General features: G+C 41.8%; 1 protein-coding gene across 4 annotated transcripts in view; it reads right to left on the reverse strand.

Moving 5' to 3' along the window:
• efemp1 (EGF containing fibulin extracellular matrix protein 1) overlaps positions 1 to 16,201 on the reverse strand; it is a 182,518-nt gene that overhangs the window by 21,951 nt on the left and 144,366 nt on the right. The gene's annotated exons all lie outside the window — the stretch shown is intronic.

Below are 16,201 nucleotides of genomic sequence, written 5' to 3' on the forward strand. Positions count from 1 at the left end.
AGAAATTCTGCATTTTGTATTTTTATTGGTGAAGGAAAATGCAAGTTCTTAATAGCCTACTAGGGGGAATGTGTCTCCTGTGTCCCCCCAAAATCTACACCTGTACTTCAACACCTCCATATTAATTTTCTACTGATATTGTCCTTATTTTGTATGATTTCAAAAGTTTCCTAAGAGGAAATATGGAGCCATTACCCATCTAATTTTATAGGCCTACACTTTTATGTATAAGAATGCGCCTGCATAACTTTCAGGGTTGTAAAATGCAGACCCTGTCATGCTGTGGTGAACTTTAGTGCCTGTATATACTATATATACTGTATATGTAGAATATGTGTGCACAGCAGGTGTTAAAATCAAATCATGTGTTGAAGACCTCTGTCAGCAACCACTACATTAGCCTCTAATACATTTCATGGTGTTTACAAGATGCCTGCGCTTCAGGAACATCTGCTGGAATTGGCATGGCTTCCTGGATTTCCCATGGGTGAGGAGACAGCAAGCGATTGTGTGTGCGTATGAATGTATGTGTGCCAACAGCTTGCTGATATGAGTGGATAGAAATGGACTTGGCACCACCTCCTTCACTGCTGACCTTCTGACCTTTCCTCACAGGGTGTGGATGACAAGAGGGTTGCAGATAGATTCTGCATGCTGCGATACCCTTTAGGTGCAAAATTCAAACTTAAAGTTTTCCTGGCAAAAATCGGATTCTTCTCTTCCAAGACACAAATCTAGTGTTTAATCTTTAATGTGAGTAATTAACTTGTAATCAGCAAGAGTTTCACCAGGTTAAACACATTAAAACTGGAAATGTAGGAGCAGAGGTTTGGTCCTGCACTGTTGGGGTATTCAGGTCTGCTCACATGATCATGAACCAGAATACAGCAAATACATAAACTACAGAATATACAAATAACTTGTGCAAACATGGATGACAAAAAAAAATTACTCTGCAAAGGCTTGACTCTTCACTAAATGTTTATTTAACTTGGCGAGCAATTCAACAGATGCACAAAAAAGGCAGAGACACTGAGATAAAGCACTTGATTAATCAAAAGCCGTTTTGAAACAGTTTATAGAGATTAATAGAAGATTTTATCCAAGAATGATGAAAGAGAGGAAGAGAGAACATTCCCTTTGGTCCTATTCCTCACTGGAACCAAAATGAGACAGTCGGGCTTGCAAATCACAGAGGCGAGGCTGAGGTGGGTGTGTCCCCCCCCCGGGTGCACCTCTAGGTGTGAGAAAGTCTCTACAGAAATGTTACTGAAGTCAAAGCAGATGATCCCTCTCACATTTATCTTACAGAAGCACTTGTCTAACTGATACAGTACATTTAAACATACGTGCAAAAATGCATTTAAATGCATTTAAACAGTATGAGTACGGAAAAATTGGTCCTTTTCCAAGATGGGAAATAATAAACTAGGTCACACAAACATACATTTAAATGTAAGGGTGATAGACTGGACGTCGGCTTATCATAAATACTGCTTTAAGTTTCCCAACATCTCTGTGATCATTATTACCCAATCCCCCAGCCTACAATGGTGACTAACATACACACACACGCATGCACTCTGGGGTAACCACATCGCAACTGTGTACAGTATATTGCTATGAATCTGAGCATTATTACTGTTTAAATAATTCTTATGGCAAAAATACTCATATACAAAAGGCTAATACACTGCTGAAGTACATTTTTCAGAGCATTAAAGGAGCCAGTACGCTGTGATGTTTCTTTCGATGCTGAAGGCAATGCATCAGGTACTGTTGGCTATTGAGCATCAGCCAATCAGTTCCTGATGCAGTATCATCCACATCAGAAAGCTCTTCCTTCACCCCAACATCACTGCAGGGGCAACACACGCTGAATAGTTTACAGCACATTTTGATCCTTCTGCAATATCTCTTAATAGTGAGGAGTGGTACAAAAATAATGCAAACTCATAAAAACAAGCCATTATTATTCTTTTCATGCTACGATAATTCAATAGCCAATACTGTACAGTACACATCAGTGTAAGTCAAGATGGCAGCAGAAGCATCTGGAAAGTGAATTCATGCAAATTCAAAATGGGCATGCATTATGAAAGAGCTGCAAGAGATGAGGCTGCACTTCAAAAGACTGTCGAAAAGAAATTTTTAAAAAGTGGGGAAGGGGGATGCGAGAGGAGGAAGAGCAGACAGAGAGGGTGTCTGTGAAATGCGCTTGTGTAATTGCAGTGACATCTTCATTGAGAGCCCTCCATCTCTTTCCTGTGTGCTCAAAGGGCGTCGCTGACGCCGGTCGATGGGGAGAGCAGCCGAGGCGCTGTGTTTAGCATAATCCCAGAGGCCATTGTGAGAGCAGCTAGTGAACGACTCACAGTTGCCAGCTGAGATTTCACCAAAACACAGCAGAACACAAGGAGAAGGGGATGAGACAGGAAAAGCAGAGGTGGAGGAGGGTACGAGTGGGGAAAGGACTCAGGCCAGGGACAGGACGAGTGGTAGTAGCAATGAAGAAAAAAAAATGCAGATGTGTCAAATATTACATTACATGAAATCTGAAGATTAATATTTTGGTATAGTGCTGTGTTGTGAAGGGGGCGGCAGGATGGATGCAGGATCAGGGTGGTGGTGGTGATCTGTGGTGAGCGTGCAGCTTGCACAGCATCAAAGAGGCTAAGTATAAAGTGTGAAACATGTTTTCTTCCAGGTGGACTGCACCTGTTGGCCCTTATTCAGGACTGTAATTCAATAATCTTCCCCCTTTTTATTCTTTTAAACAACCACTAACTGTTTTGACTTGTAATAGTGAGGCATAAAAAGATTAAGCAGAAGTGCCATGGTAACATCTCTGCTATTGTGCAATGATCATTACCTTAAGCTAGAGTGTGAAATCCTCTTTGATCACCGTTTCACGTAGGCAGACAGTTTTTGAGCCAACCTTTGGTAAACAATTTGGTCTCCACATAACAAGCTGCAGAAAACACCTAACCCTATATTAAGATGAAAAATAAAGTGTCTTGCTCAGGCAGTGGCAAATACTTTTCTTTCTTTGGGTGTTAATGGAGATGAAATAAGGACACAGTTTAAGAGTTTATATTTCAGAGTTTCTAATAAGTCATTTTAGACTAACTGCAGAATCTCTCCAGGTGATTGTGAGAATATAAAGCACCATCACAGTTGCCTGCAGAGATTACCCAGTCAGCCCTTAGATTCACTCGCTCATAAAAACACACAAACTGCTCTGTGTTACGTGTTATATCCATGACAGTAAATTGGCAGCAGACGGTTAACACCGATATGGATAAAGACCAAGCTTTGACCCTACCCCCCCTTACGGTTCCAAAAGGTTTTGCGTTACCATGGCGACAGGGCCACGGCACGTGCCTCCCATTGTTGAGCCGTATCCTCCAGGGTCAGCCGTACACCCAGTTAGAGGTCAGATGTCATCCAGGCCTCTCACTCAGGTCACCACTCACCAGCCCTCAGCCTTTGACCCCAACAAACACTGAAACAAATTGGGAGATGGGGGAGAGAGGGGAGGACGAGATGGCGAAATTAAACATATTAACTTAATAATTCTGCACGATCACATGACCGTTAAAGACGATCTGAAAAACTTGTGTATTTGTTGTGCTTCAGGCATTTTGAGTGCAGATTAGCAGTGTACTCCTGTGAGAGCAATGTACAGTATGATGAAGAATCACTCTGCATGTTACAGTATGTCTCCCTCTTGTGGTGAAGTACGATGCTTTCAAAATTCACATTTTATTTTGACTTTATTTAAAGTTTAGCACAAAAATACAGAATATGGGGTGTCTTGGTGGCCTAGGGGTTAAATTAGTATCATTTAACTACAAAAACCCTTGTTTTATTCTAGTGTTATTCCTTTGTACCATGTCATCCCCTTTTTATCCAGTGTTTCTTGTGTACATCTTCACTGTAAACTAATAAAGGGCAAATTGCATCATGGGTCATATTTATGCTGAGATTTGTTTCTGGTGTATCAGAAATATAAAACACACATGATACCAACTGGCCTTTTATCCTTGAGGTTTTTTTTTTTTTAGACAGTCACTTAATGCTGGATTCTAACAAAACATCTACATGTAATATATCCCCATGAATACATGTAGCTGAAAAAGTCCCTCGACCCAACCTTTTTGTGTTTAATTAACAAAACACCATCAGCTATTGCGGTTTAACCGACCAAATCAGACATATGTCCACACATTTTGGAAAGCCTTTAGCCAGAGGTGCTATCTTTCCCATTCAGCCTCGATGCATGTTGGGATATTCAGGTCATCGAGTTGCAAAGTGTTGCTCAGGCGTTGACAAAAGAAAAATCTTAAGTTTATTAAACGGAACAGGCTGACAGTCCACACTTTGTTAGGCAGTGAATGAACAGAGTGGTTTTGACAGGCCTAACCTCTTAAGCTTCGGGTCCCACTGAGCTCGGCACAGCTAGAGCTAAATGCCATCTGTCCCAACATCATGAGGCCCCCCCAACCTGTCCCCCAACAGTTTAGCATAAAAATCATGCAACGCTGCTATTAAGGAAGAATATAAGATTATTCTACTCATCTGATATCATCTTCAGTAGAGGCTCACCTTTCAGTCAAACATTTTAGGGCTGTCCAGGTTGAATGCTTTGCAAACAATAGCTGTGCTTGTAATCCACGTAATTTGGTTTACAAAAGGAAATGTGCAAAACTGCTTTCTTTAAAGACTTTCATAAAAGTTGTGAATTTACTTTTTAATTTAGTACATTTGATGACCTAAAAAAAACCCCTCATGATCTGGTGTTGTATCTCTCGCCCTGCTTACACTTGTCGTGGGTGTCAAAAATAAAGAGCAGCCAGAGCAGTGAAAAGGGAATGAGAAAAGACTGAGGAGGCCAAAATTGTCAATGTAAGATGATACTGGTGACCCCGAACAAGTCCTTACCAGAATAAGAAAAAAAACTATATGCAAATAATGTAATATTAGCATTTAGGGCTTTTTTGATAAGGAGATAGCACAGGGTTTCAGCCTTACGTTGGGAAGGTCAAGATCCTCCTGCACAGTACTGACCTGACACTGACAACCTATTCAACTCATTGTTTTCTTCAGTTAGTCTCTCACTGTGACTCATCAATGGCTATTTCAAACTTCAGTTTTAAACAAGTTCGTTTTACGCTTTACTGACTTCCACATACAGCACTGAACAATAAAAATAATGATATCACCATATGAACTTTAGTCTCCGTCCTTTCACAGTGTTGTCTGCTCCGTTAGCTGTCATCTAATATTAAGAGCAAAAACGACCTTTGTGCCCAGTAGCTTTAGCACTTCATTAAGGCCCTGGACCTTTGCTGTACAAGCAATTGTCTTCCTCTAACAAAAAGACTGACGCATTGTATCAGTTGGAGGTAAATTTATCAAAGGGAGCCGATACAATCGACAGAGCAGCCCAAATTATGAACCAGGTCTGTAAGGGGCCTCCTGGTGAGCCATATTGTACTGTTTGTTGATAGTCCAGTTTGGACTGAATGACATGTGGTGTGATTCAGATAGAAAACAGTGTGTGAGAGTGCTTACAGAGAAATGCAGATGTACGTGTACAATGTATGAGTCTGTAAATTGGAGTGCATATGCAGCGTGGTGTGCATGAGTCATGTGGAATGATGTTGGGTTGTGTATAAGAGGCCATGCTGAGAAGCACAGGCAACCCATAGACCTCTGAGAGGTGCACACTGGATAAAAACAATTGGGATCTCCCTGAACTGATGTGACATGTGTATTTGTTCCAGCCTTTCCGTTAGAGGAGCCCTACTGTAGAGGTGAAAGAAGAAAAAAAACTGCACTGAGAAAGGGAGGGAAAGGGGGATAGTAGGATGAGGAGGGGGCACAAAGAGGTCTCTGGCAGAGTGAAAGGCATCAAACTGCAACAGTCCAAGCTGAACCGAGGGTAGTTTGATCTAATGCACAGCCATTTATGCCATGTGAAATATAAAGAGGTAAACTGTGTTTTATATGAAACTAAAGTGAACATGTTATCGTTCTTTCAGCATTTAGTCTTGCATCAAATTTCCTGAATGGTTTTGTCAGTGGCAATGTGCGTTTGTACACAGGGATTGGTAATCTTTAGAGCTGCGACGACGGTCGATTGTTCGATAAGTTAGTCGACAGAAAATTCATTCAGCTACAACAATTAATCCATTAGTTTTTAACCATTACATTACTCGGCAACTGATTTGACAATCGATCAACTGATTTTTGATCGATTTTTTTTTTTTTTTTTTGATATTTACTCCTCTGTGACAGTAAACTAAAAATCTTTAAGTTTGGGGCAAAACATGACAATTGAGGAAGTCAGTTGGGGCCTTACCAATCGACATTTTATAGACCAAGCAACTAATCAACTAATTGAGGGGAAAAAACCCGACAGATTAATCTACAACAAAAACAACTGTTAGTTGCAGCCTATTGTAAATTGGGTTTGGACTGTGGGTTGGGCAAAACAAGATATCATCTTGGACTCTAAAAAACTCTTAAATATTTTTGAAATATTTGAACTTTTACACACCAAATGATTAATCAAGAAAATAATTCGCAGATTTATCAATAATAAAATACTTGCTAGTTGTAGACCCAGTAATCTTACCGATAAAAACAATCTACTGGCAACCAAACACTCCATTTCGACTAGACTCTTCATTTCATATGAAACACTTCTCTATAGTCCTGTGGAGACACGTTTTGATTTGTCATCCGCTCAGTGTGGGACGGGCTGCCATTTAGCCCCTGCACTGCAGTCTCGGATGAAATGGACCGATAGCACATCAGACTCCTGACTGTCCTGACCATATTTACATCCCATCTCAGTTATTGGACACATAATTCCTCCACACATCTCCTCAATCTTGTACCACCCACACACACACATACACGCGGCTGACTACAATTATAATTTCATATGCCCCAGTGTATCAGCCACCCGAGCAATTTTCTGCCATTTAAATGTGAATTTATGTCTCATGTAAATGAGTGGGGAGTCGATTTAGGCCCAGTGGAGGACTGGCCTTTTCCCAGGGAGCATTCTGTTATAGGCCTCTGGTCATTTCAAGGTCCCCGTTCATCACCTAGATTTAACAGACGGCACCAAATGAGGCCTCGCCATCTTATCAACTTCTCGCCTTACCTAAACACAGTATCACCAAATATCACATTAAGTACCAACTCATTTAAACAAAGCCTAACAGGAAACAACACAATGCCAGTAACTCAAAGCATCTCCCTAAAAGAATACCACCCTTGTGCTCTTAATCATGCGCCACATTTACAAAATAGTTTCCTGACTGAACTTAAATGTTATCAGTTTCCGTGGTATAACTATTTTTGATTCATAAAAATACACAGAACAAAAAAAGCAATGATGCAATATTACATTTTGGCTGTTTTTATGATTCCTAATAAACTTAAACACTTGGAGATCGCATTGTTCGTAAAAGGTGCTGCTTTTTAAAAATGTTGAGTCATGTTTAAGAAGGGACTATAAAAATGCTAATGAAGAGTCTTCTCTGCTTCTCTCTGAGCTGAAGGAAAAACACTACAGTTTTATTAGTGTGATAACCTACTCTATTAACTACTGTGTGCCTATGAATGGGTGCCCGATGTTAGCACATGGCTCACCTCGGGCTACAGGGGATGTATACTTTTTAAACTTGCAGACCACAACATAACCAGAAGGAATTTAACTTACATCTAATCTTAAGTTTGCTTGTCGAAGTCTGTTTTTAATAACTATTCAATTATAGGTTCCTGGTTAAGTCGTTACTTAAATGTGAAGTGTCAGTGTTTCATGAACGAGGATGTGTAGAATTGTTTTGCATTGCTTTAAATGACATGTTTTCAATCGTGAGGATAAAACCCTTGACAAAACACTCTAATTAGTGCATGTTTCACCAGGTCAGTTATTGGCTGTTTTATTGGCCACATCACAACAAGCAAGCAGTAATATGTGACCTTTACAGAGAGCATTTCTCGACAACCAGGGCACCTCATCAGTTCAGTGAGACCCCATCAGAGGGCAGGTTCCTTTCTATATTCATATGGGGGGAAAAAAACATCTGTAGGTGTCGTAATAGACAATATTACCCTCTCCACAATACAGCATATTTCATTCCTTTAATAAAGTTTTCTCTATTTCTTTTTTACAACTCTATATGATTCAAGTGGTGAAACAGAAGTAAAAGATTGTTTCTGTTTCCTTATGTGAATATCTTTGCTCCATTAAAGTACAGGGTGTGTTTTTTTAAACATGAAGTGAACCCTTCAGCTGATCAAACTATGTCTGAAACACAAGACCTTGACCACATGATCGATCACCTGTTCTTATCACAACATTAACCAGTCCACCTGCTGATTATCACACGCCCTCTCAAAAACCGTTGCAAGTATTGCAAAATGCACACAGCCCTCAGCACACTCCCCCTAATGTCTTATCCAAAGCCTAAAGTCTCTAAACACTCATCTATCAAATACACCTGGCACCTACCCATAGCAAAGAACTATAGTTAATTTGATGGTGTTCCTGCTGAGTTTGATGAAATGTGTTGTTAAATTTTAAGTCCTCCACATAATTCAAAACAGCAAATGGGGGAGTTTGAGAGACAATATAAAATAAATTAAATTGTAAAGGGAAAATACAAAGCATAGAAGAAGAAGTAAGAATGCGCTTACTGGTCAAACATAAGGACAAAAGAAACGGGCAGTTCATGTGGGGGTGAGGCACACGCAGGGCTCTTTAAGAATTGACATCAGGTACATGCAGGGAAACAAGATGTCAAGCAAGCATGGTGAAGCATTGCTGTGAGGCTAATAAAGGCGTACAGTAGTTGCAGCAAGGGAAGGGCTTCCAATAAGATACGATGCACTCATGCCATTATTTTAAGACAGTGTAGAAGCTACGAACATTACAGAATTTCACCGTGTGCACATTTTACTGCAACTAGAGAATCAAAAGCAGATAGAAACAGTGGATATGGGGCAGATTTACAAGTTACACCATAAAATTTTACCTCTCGTCATAGCTTAAAAAGACATGGCACCGCACAAATGTGTTGCTTGAGTTACAGTGCAGTGTTGAGACAAAGTCCAGAAAATGCAGTGTTGCAGGTAAAGTGCTGTGTAATTCCAGCCCAGAGAAAGGACTTGAGGGACCAGGAAAAGAGCAATGCGGCTCACCATGCATTTGTGATTGATGGTCTCTGTCTGTGCAATAGCTGACTGAGCAACATGTACATCTCTCTTATTCACACACTTAATGGCATGCACACAACCTATAGTGTGCTCAGGCTAACATATATGCACCACAGCCTATTTACGTAATGTGCACGTGGAGCCAGATTTGGTGGAGAGAACGTACCATGTAAGTACGACATTCTTGTTTGGAGTCCGACCTGGGATCTTTGTCTTCTTTCATCCACTGCTCCCTCCCATCGTTTCTTTCTCCCTTCACAGTACACTGTTGAATCAAAAGGAAAAACCGGGGGTGGGGGGGTGAAAATCTTTAATTTTTAAAATCCTTTAGGAATGTGCACAATATACATATCATTGTACTTTGCTGGAAATATAGATCAACAATACTGCATGCTGTATGAGCATATTTTCCCCCCGATCCTTGATCCTGTCACGTCTCTGTTGTCTGGTGCCAAGACATGTCTGGTCTGGCTTTTGGCCAGGCTGGGCTGGTCGCCACCACGGCCCCAGCAGCCTAGCAGGCAGGCCTAGCTTAATGCTGACACATCGCTAACATCAGCCAGGGAGAGGAGACCTCTGGGAGATGCTGAAACATCAGCACAGCACCATTTCAGATTTACAAGGAGCGATACACTTGCTCATCTGCAGTAGAATTTAAGTAAATGTCACACCATCATTGTGGGACATTATTTTAATAACACCCCCTTTAAAGGGTGAATAATTAAACGCATTAACAGACACCTGTGAGGCTCAGACGATGTATAACGGCACATATGTGTGGAAATGCACTAAAAGGCCACACCCTACAAATAAACCTGTGATCGTTCACATAAAGCCATCATACACAATGATTACTATTTTTCCTTTACAGGAAAAATGGATCAAAATCAAAATCCATCAAGATCAAAATCCATTTTTTTCCATGATCCATTTTTCCTTTACAGGAAAAATGGATCAAAATATTGATAATCCTTGTTTTCAGCTGTTTACATTCAATGCAGCATGGTATTAAGGGTGTAGCATGCAAGAGCTGCACACATGTAACGCAGATATCCAGCCTTCATACTGGATGAATTGGTACGTTAGTGGTTCAAATTAGTTATATTAAAAAAGGTTATCTATCAAATCATAGTATTTCAGCATAACAAATATTTAAGGCAGTTGAAAAGATAAAAGGAACATAATTCCTGCTTTGCTTTTTTTACACCAGCGTTACTATTTATAAAACTGGATGGCATTTACAAACATTAATCAGGATCTTATCAAAATGTCTACATAATAAAGTGTGTTAAGATTACACAAAGAAAGGTTAAGAAACTATTATTGTATAAACTGACATCGCCAGCCTCTTCATAGTACCAGTGTTATTTTTGATCACAATTATATGATCATAATGGCTGCCCTTTGTGTTTAGGAAGCCATGCAAATGAGATTGGCAGAAATGAGCATGTGTCATCAATATGCACAGATATAACCAGGAGTGCCACTGATTGATGATGCAAACCTTCTCCCTATAGCCTTGTGTGTGACCTCTGACTTCTTACCCCTCGAGGGGTTAAACTTATTACCCTCTGACTCGAGTGACCTCTGCTATGAAAGGAGCTAGATTGAAGGATGACCACAGCTTAGGTCCTATTGGCCGCTCTCGGACCAAACTGTGGCCAGAGGGCTGACCATCCGAACCCTACAGGGATGTGACCCTGGCCCTGCCACACGCTCTGTGGATAATACTATTAACAGGTCAATACAAACGTAAGAAAAAAAGGAGGGGGAGAGAGCACTGCTTTAACCAAAAGGATGAGCAGAAGAAAGGGATGAGGGGGACATATTGGGGAACAAACAGATTTGCAGGATGGATTTGGAGGTTATTTGTCAGGCCTGTTTGAACAAATGGTTACCAATTTGACCTGGACAATTTTTGTATACATCTGACGGACAATAAGAGCAGGGCTGCCCTGAAAACGTCAACACAGTTAAAAATATGGTCAATTACAGAACGTACAGTCATAACTGTGTCCTGAACAAATACAAAAGCTAAGAAAGTGTGCCAAATGTCTTATTAATTTAGGATATTAACAGGGATGAAACCAAAATAATTCACGCAATAATTCAAGCATCTTGGCTCAGTCATCCCTGTAAATATGTCACATAAAATGAAAGAGATGTTAAATGTAGAATTATAACAAATTTAAAACTTAAGATTTTGTTGCATATGAAACTAAAATGTCTACAATAAATATTTGTATCAATATATTAGAGGAGTGTTGCTCCTGTACCTTCATCTCCAGTATGAGCAGAGGAGGGGTGTATTGGGTGTTCGCCAATAGAGCACGTTACATGCAAGACATGTGCTCTTACTCACTCACTCACTCACTCACTCACTCACTCATAGGATTATTAGCCATTTTCGTTCATCTCCCTTATTTCACTCTAACAAAGCACATAATCTAGTTCAGCCTTTGGCTTTTTAAGTTTTTATGCGACAAACACATCTACATTTTTATGATAAAAATGACAAACAATACGCAGCATGGGCTCAACTCATCTGACTTACAGTTTTTTAATTGTGTTGCTGTTACTGTATCAAATTCTGGGCAATGTGGCAACTGTTAACTGCCCAGAAAAACTCATAAAATTCACTCTGTTCATCTCCAAACTCTTTCACACTTGCCATCATCACTATCACACCCGAAAAACCGCAATACTTTGCTGTTATTGTAAAAATACTGCCGTGTATTTCTACTAGACTTGACTTGACTGAAAGCCTCGACCCAAACATCATGAATACGCATATAGAGGGTGTACACAGAGCATTCATAATGCGCTTTGTCTCCCTCCACCCTAAAGAGTTGCGCGCCAATAAAAATAATAAAACGAGAGATTAAATTATCCAACAAGCAGCTGAAGCCATGACCCAGTTAGTTTTAAAAGAGGTATTACATGATAATAAAATAAGATCGAGCTGAAACACATGTCGCTAATAGAATCCACTCTACTAAAGTTGTCAGACCTGCGGCTACAGTAGAGCTTGTAAACAACCATGCACGCATCCATTCAGTCTCACACAAACGCACATGCAATCTCACACAAACACACAAGCAGCAGAGGCTCACACATTACTCTGAACAATGAAGAGAGGAAATCTTCGAGCAAAGAAGGAACAGCAAACCAAAGAAAACTGAAGAGGAACTGGGATACATGGCAGAGATGAGAAACAAACAAATGGAAATAGTACCTTCTAAAGCATCCATGTGATGAGAGAAGGGTGGGACACCTGCAGAACCTCGCACGGTCTATCCAGAGCTCTTCAGCGACTGCTCCCTCACGGAGCAGAGTGTGTGTATGAGCCAGAGAGAGAGAGTATGTGTGTGTGTCTGTGGCTGAGGGAGGGGATCCTACCCCTCCTCCTTAGGACTGTGCCTCCTTAACAGGATGGAGGGGTAGGTGGGGCCACTGCAATAAAGCAAACACACACACACATACACACATTTTTCTATGGTTGTTATGTCCTCGCTTCTCTCGCTCTTTCCCGCCTCCACACTTCCATCTTTCTGTCTCTTTCCAAGACTTGCTCTCAACCTCCTTTCCTTGCAGACTTGCTCTCATTCCTCTTGCCTCGCGCTTCCCTCTGAATCTCAGTCTGTCTGCAAGGCTCTTACTCTCTCCCTCTACCTTGCATCTCCCACCCCTCCCTACCCCTTGCCCCTATCCCTTCCTCTCTGACTGTACGGTTATATTAACATGCTCCCATTAATCTGGAGAGGAGAGGGGCATATGCTGTTTCTGGCTGGTGGTCCACAACCTGCTAAACTCATGGTGTGTGTATGTGTGCTGTGTGTGAGTGCGTCCCGTCGGTCTTTAGTCTCATAATACTACAGCACTAAGATTAAGCGGGACAGTCAGAGAGCATGGTGTGTTTGAGAGATGAAAAGAGGAGAGGGGCAGCGGGAAAAAGGAGAGGAGTGGTGCCACGATCAACAGCAGTGAAGCACACTTTTTTAACCTTTTATAGTTCTTCTTGCTCTGGGTGCTCTGTGCCACCACCCCTCCTCCCCTCCACTCATCCAGCCACCAAACACAAATCCCATCTGATTCGGGGAGTAGCCATCCCTACATAAATCATTCCCTTATTCCACTGGCCACACGTTACATTGAAAGTATTGATTTTCTCCCCTGCCGCAGCACTGATTGCAAGGAAACCCTTCACAACGGTCACAAACAGGAAGTGGAAAAACAAACCACGGGTGTGTTTCGATTGACCACAATGGCGGATCGAAGCTTTGGTCACAACACTGGAGACGAAAAGATCTATGCTTTGATGCACATGGCACACATGATGAAAACACCAAGACAGCATGTAAAATACAAAATAGCAGGTAAAGCACAAGGAACTAATCCAAGTAAACGTTACGAGCAGCTCACAACGCTACCTCAACTGGGCAAAGCTGCAGCCACGTTATCCTCCCAACAACCAAGAAAGCATCAGTACAATAACAGGAACCATTACACACTGCATTCAGTATTTCCAAATCTAATATCAGCCCACAAAGATAAATATCTTATGTTTAACTGTAGCTACATAAAAAAAAAGAAACAGGTGTAGTTTCGGAGCTTTAAAGGACACTAAACGTGTCAAAGGTGAGACACTATAACAGCAAATGAAACTATGGTTTTGAATGAACCACTGTCCGTAGATTAAAACTGACCATCAGGAGAGCAAACACTGCTGTTTCCATGACAGCACAGCTGAGGATACTTTGAACTCTGACCTTATACTCCTGCCTGTGCTCTGAAGCGGTGACCAAACCCAGGGTCAATCAAAAAGGAGGTCAGCAGGGGTCAAATGGTAATGACCCCTCACTGGTTATGCAACTGCAGCCTCCCTATCAGCCTCCTCCAAGTAGCATCCAAGTATCATTCATCCTAATCAAAGCCGTGCACCTTCCGGGAGTACGGGGTGATGCTGCTTCTGTATAATGAGATAGGTGAAAGTCGATGTGATGATGCATAAAAGATCGAGAGCAAAACACACAACACTGACATAAGAAACAGTGATAAAGCTACACAAGAGATGAAGGATTTAAAACTGGAGATTTCAGTCCATTCTTACGGCATATTGATGTGCCAACACCTCCATTTAATCAGAAGCAATTTAGTATTAACTTCAAGTATGTGAGAAGCAACCTTGATAAAATATATTATTTCACATGATGCACTATAACTTTGGACTGACAAAGCGGGGAGTGATCATGATGAGAGTTACACACTTCAACACATGGTATACACTGAAAGGCCTGACTAAGTACTGAAGGTGAGAAGGAAAGGGAAAGAAAAATGGTGTAATATTCAGGTGCATTTACAGGTATACTGGGTGCCTGTGATGAGTCGGCACAAAATGGAGACGAGTTTAATGACTGAAAGGATCATAAAACAGTCCGATCCATCAACAGCGATGTAAAACAACTCTCAAAACTACTGGGTTCATCTACTAAAGAACGTAGTTAAAACATGTCCCGAGAGGAAGAGGGGATGATCTTTAAGAAAGGATGATACTGTCTTGGGGTGGAGAAACTGGGTTGGAAGAGAAGGGGGAAAGACAGATGAAGGGGTGGAGGGACTGATCAGAGGGGTGCCAGACACAAAGAGGCCCGGCCATGGCGGTGGCACGCGATGGGCAGATTAACCAGCGTTTCCTCCCTAACTGAAGCATTAGGACACCTGACTGAGTCCCGCCAATGGCAGCCAGCCAAGGATTTGTGGGGGGGGGAGACAAGCTGGGGCTCGCCTTTCAACACTCAGGCTCTTCAACAACACAAAGAGGGGTGGGGTGGTGTTCGTGGGGGAAAAAAATAGGGGGTGATGGGCTGGTGGCTTGGAGTTGGGAGGGGGGCTACAAGCCTTGCCCCTCACCATCTGCTGCCCAGGCTAAGTGAGGACAGGGGTAGGGCCAGAGTGCAGGGTGGAGTATGTGAGCACGTGCACGGAAAACACACGTGTATCTGCGTGCACGCACCTGTTAGTGTGTCAGTGGGTGGGTGGGTGAGTGGAATGGCAGATGGACAGGGCATACTCCTGGCACCAGAGCTCCGATGTTAGTCATCCTACGTTAAGGAGTGTCCCCCTTCCCCCACATTCCTAACCCCTGCTAACTAATCCACTGTGCCAGCCAATTCTTTATGTTTTGCTCAGTTTGATTAAGACATCCATGATTAGAGACATTATGGGCTGGGTGAGAGAGGGTGTGTGTGAGTGAACCACTTATCCATGCGGCTGTTTACTGTAATCAAAGCCAAACAGACGTTGCCCCTTTTGCCCCCACACAACTTAGCAATGTCTGCGATTTCAGCAACTAAGGCACATTATATCAGTCACTAATCCTGTTTTTAATATTTCCTTCTTTTGTAAGAATGATACAGAAAAAATGTGGTTGAGAGAGGAAACCCCCTGAAATGGTACAAGATCAAATATCTGTATACGCCACTGCTGCCCCAAACAAAAACTACACCCTCTCACACATCCTCGTACAGTATTTGACACAATTTCCCTCCTCTGCCGTGTGTGTTTATCTGCACATTATCAGTGAGCTGTCTATTTCACCCTGTAAAAAAAAAAAAAAAAAAAAAAAAAAAAAAAAAAGGGGGTCAGAGCAGCAGACAGTTCAGTCTTGCTGAGCAGTAATCTGAAAATGCCTGTAATCCTCCATGCAGAGCCCTTCTGGAGACCGTAGTTGTAGCGCGGAGAGGTGTAGCCTCGTCTCCGTTTAGCAGCCATGTGTCTGACCAAGCTTGACACGCAACCAGAGCCTTACAGCTGCCAGGACACACACTGAGAGATGAGGCACAGTAAAGCTGCCCCGGTCACTCACTGGAATAATTATGCCATTTTTCGCCCTATACAATGCAGAGTGAGTGCAGGTCACTGAACTTATTCAACTCAGTGTTGGAACAAGTGGCATTATCTG

The sequence above is a fragment of the Epinephelus fuscoguttatus genome, linkage group LG16, assembly GCF_011397635.1.
Source record: "Epinephelus fuscoguttatus linkage group LG16, E.fuscoguttatus.final_Chr_v1".
Lineage (NCBI taxonomy): Eukaryota > Metazoa > Chordata > Actinopteri > Perciformes > Serranidae > Epinephelus > Epinephelus fuscoguttatus.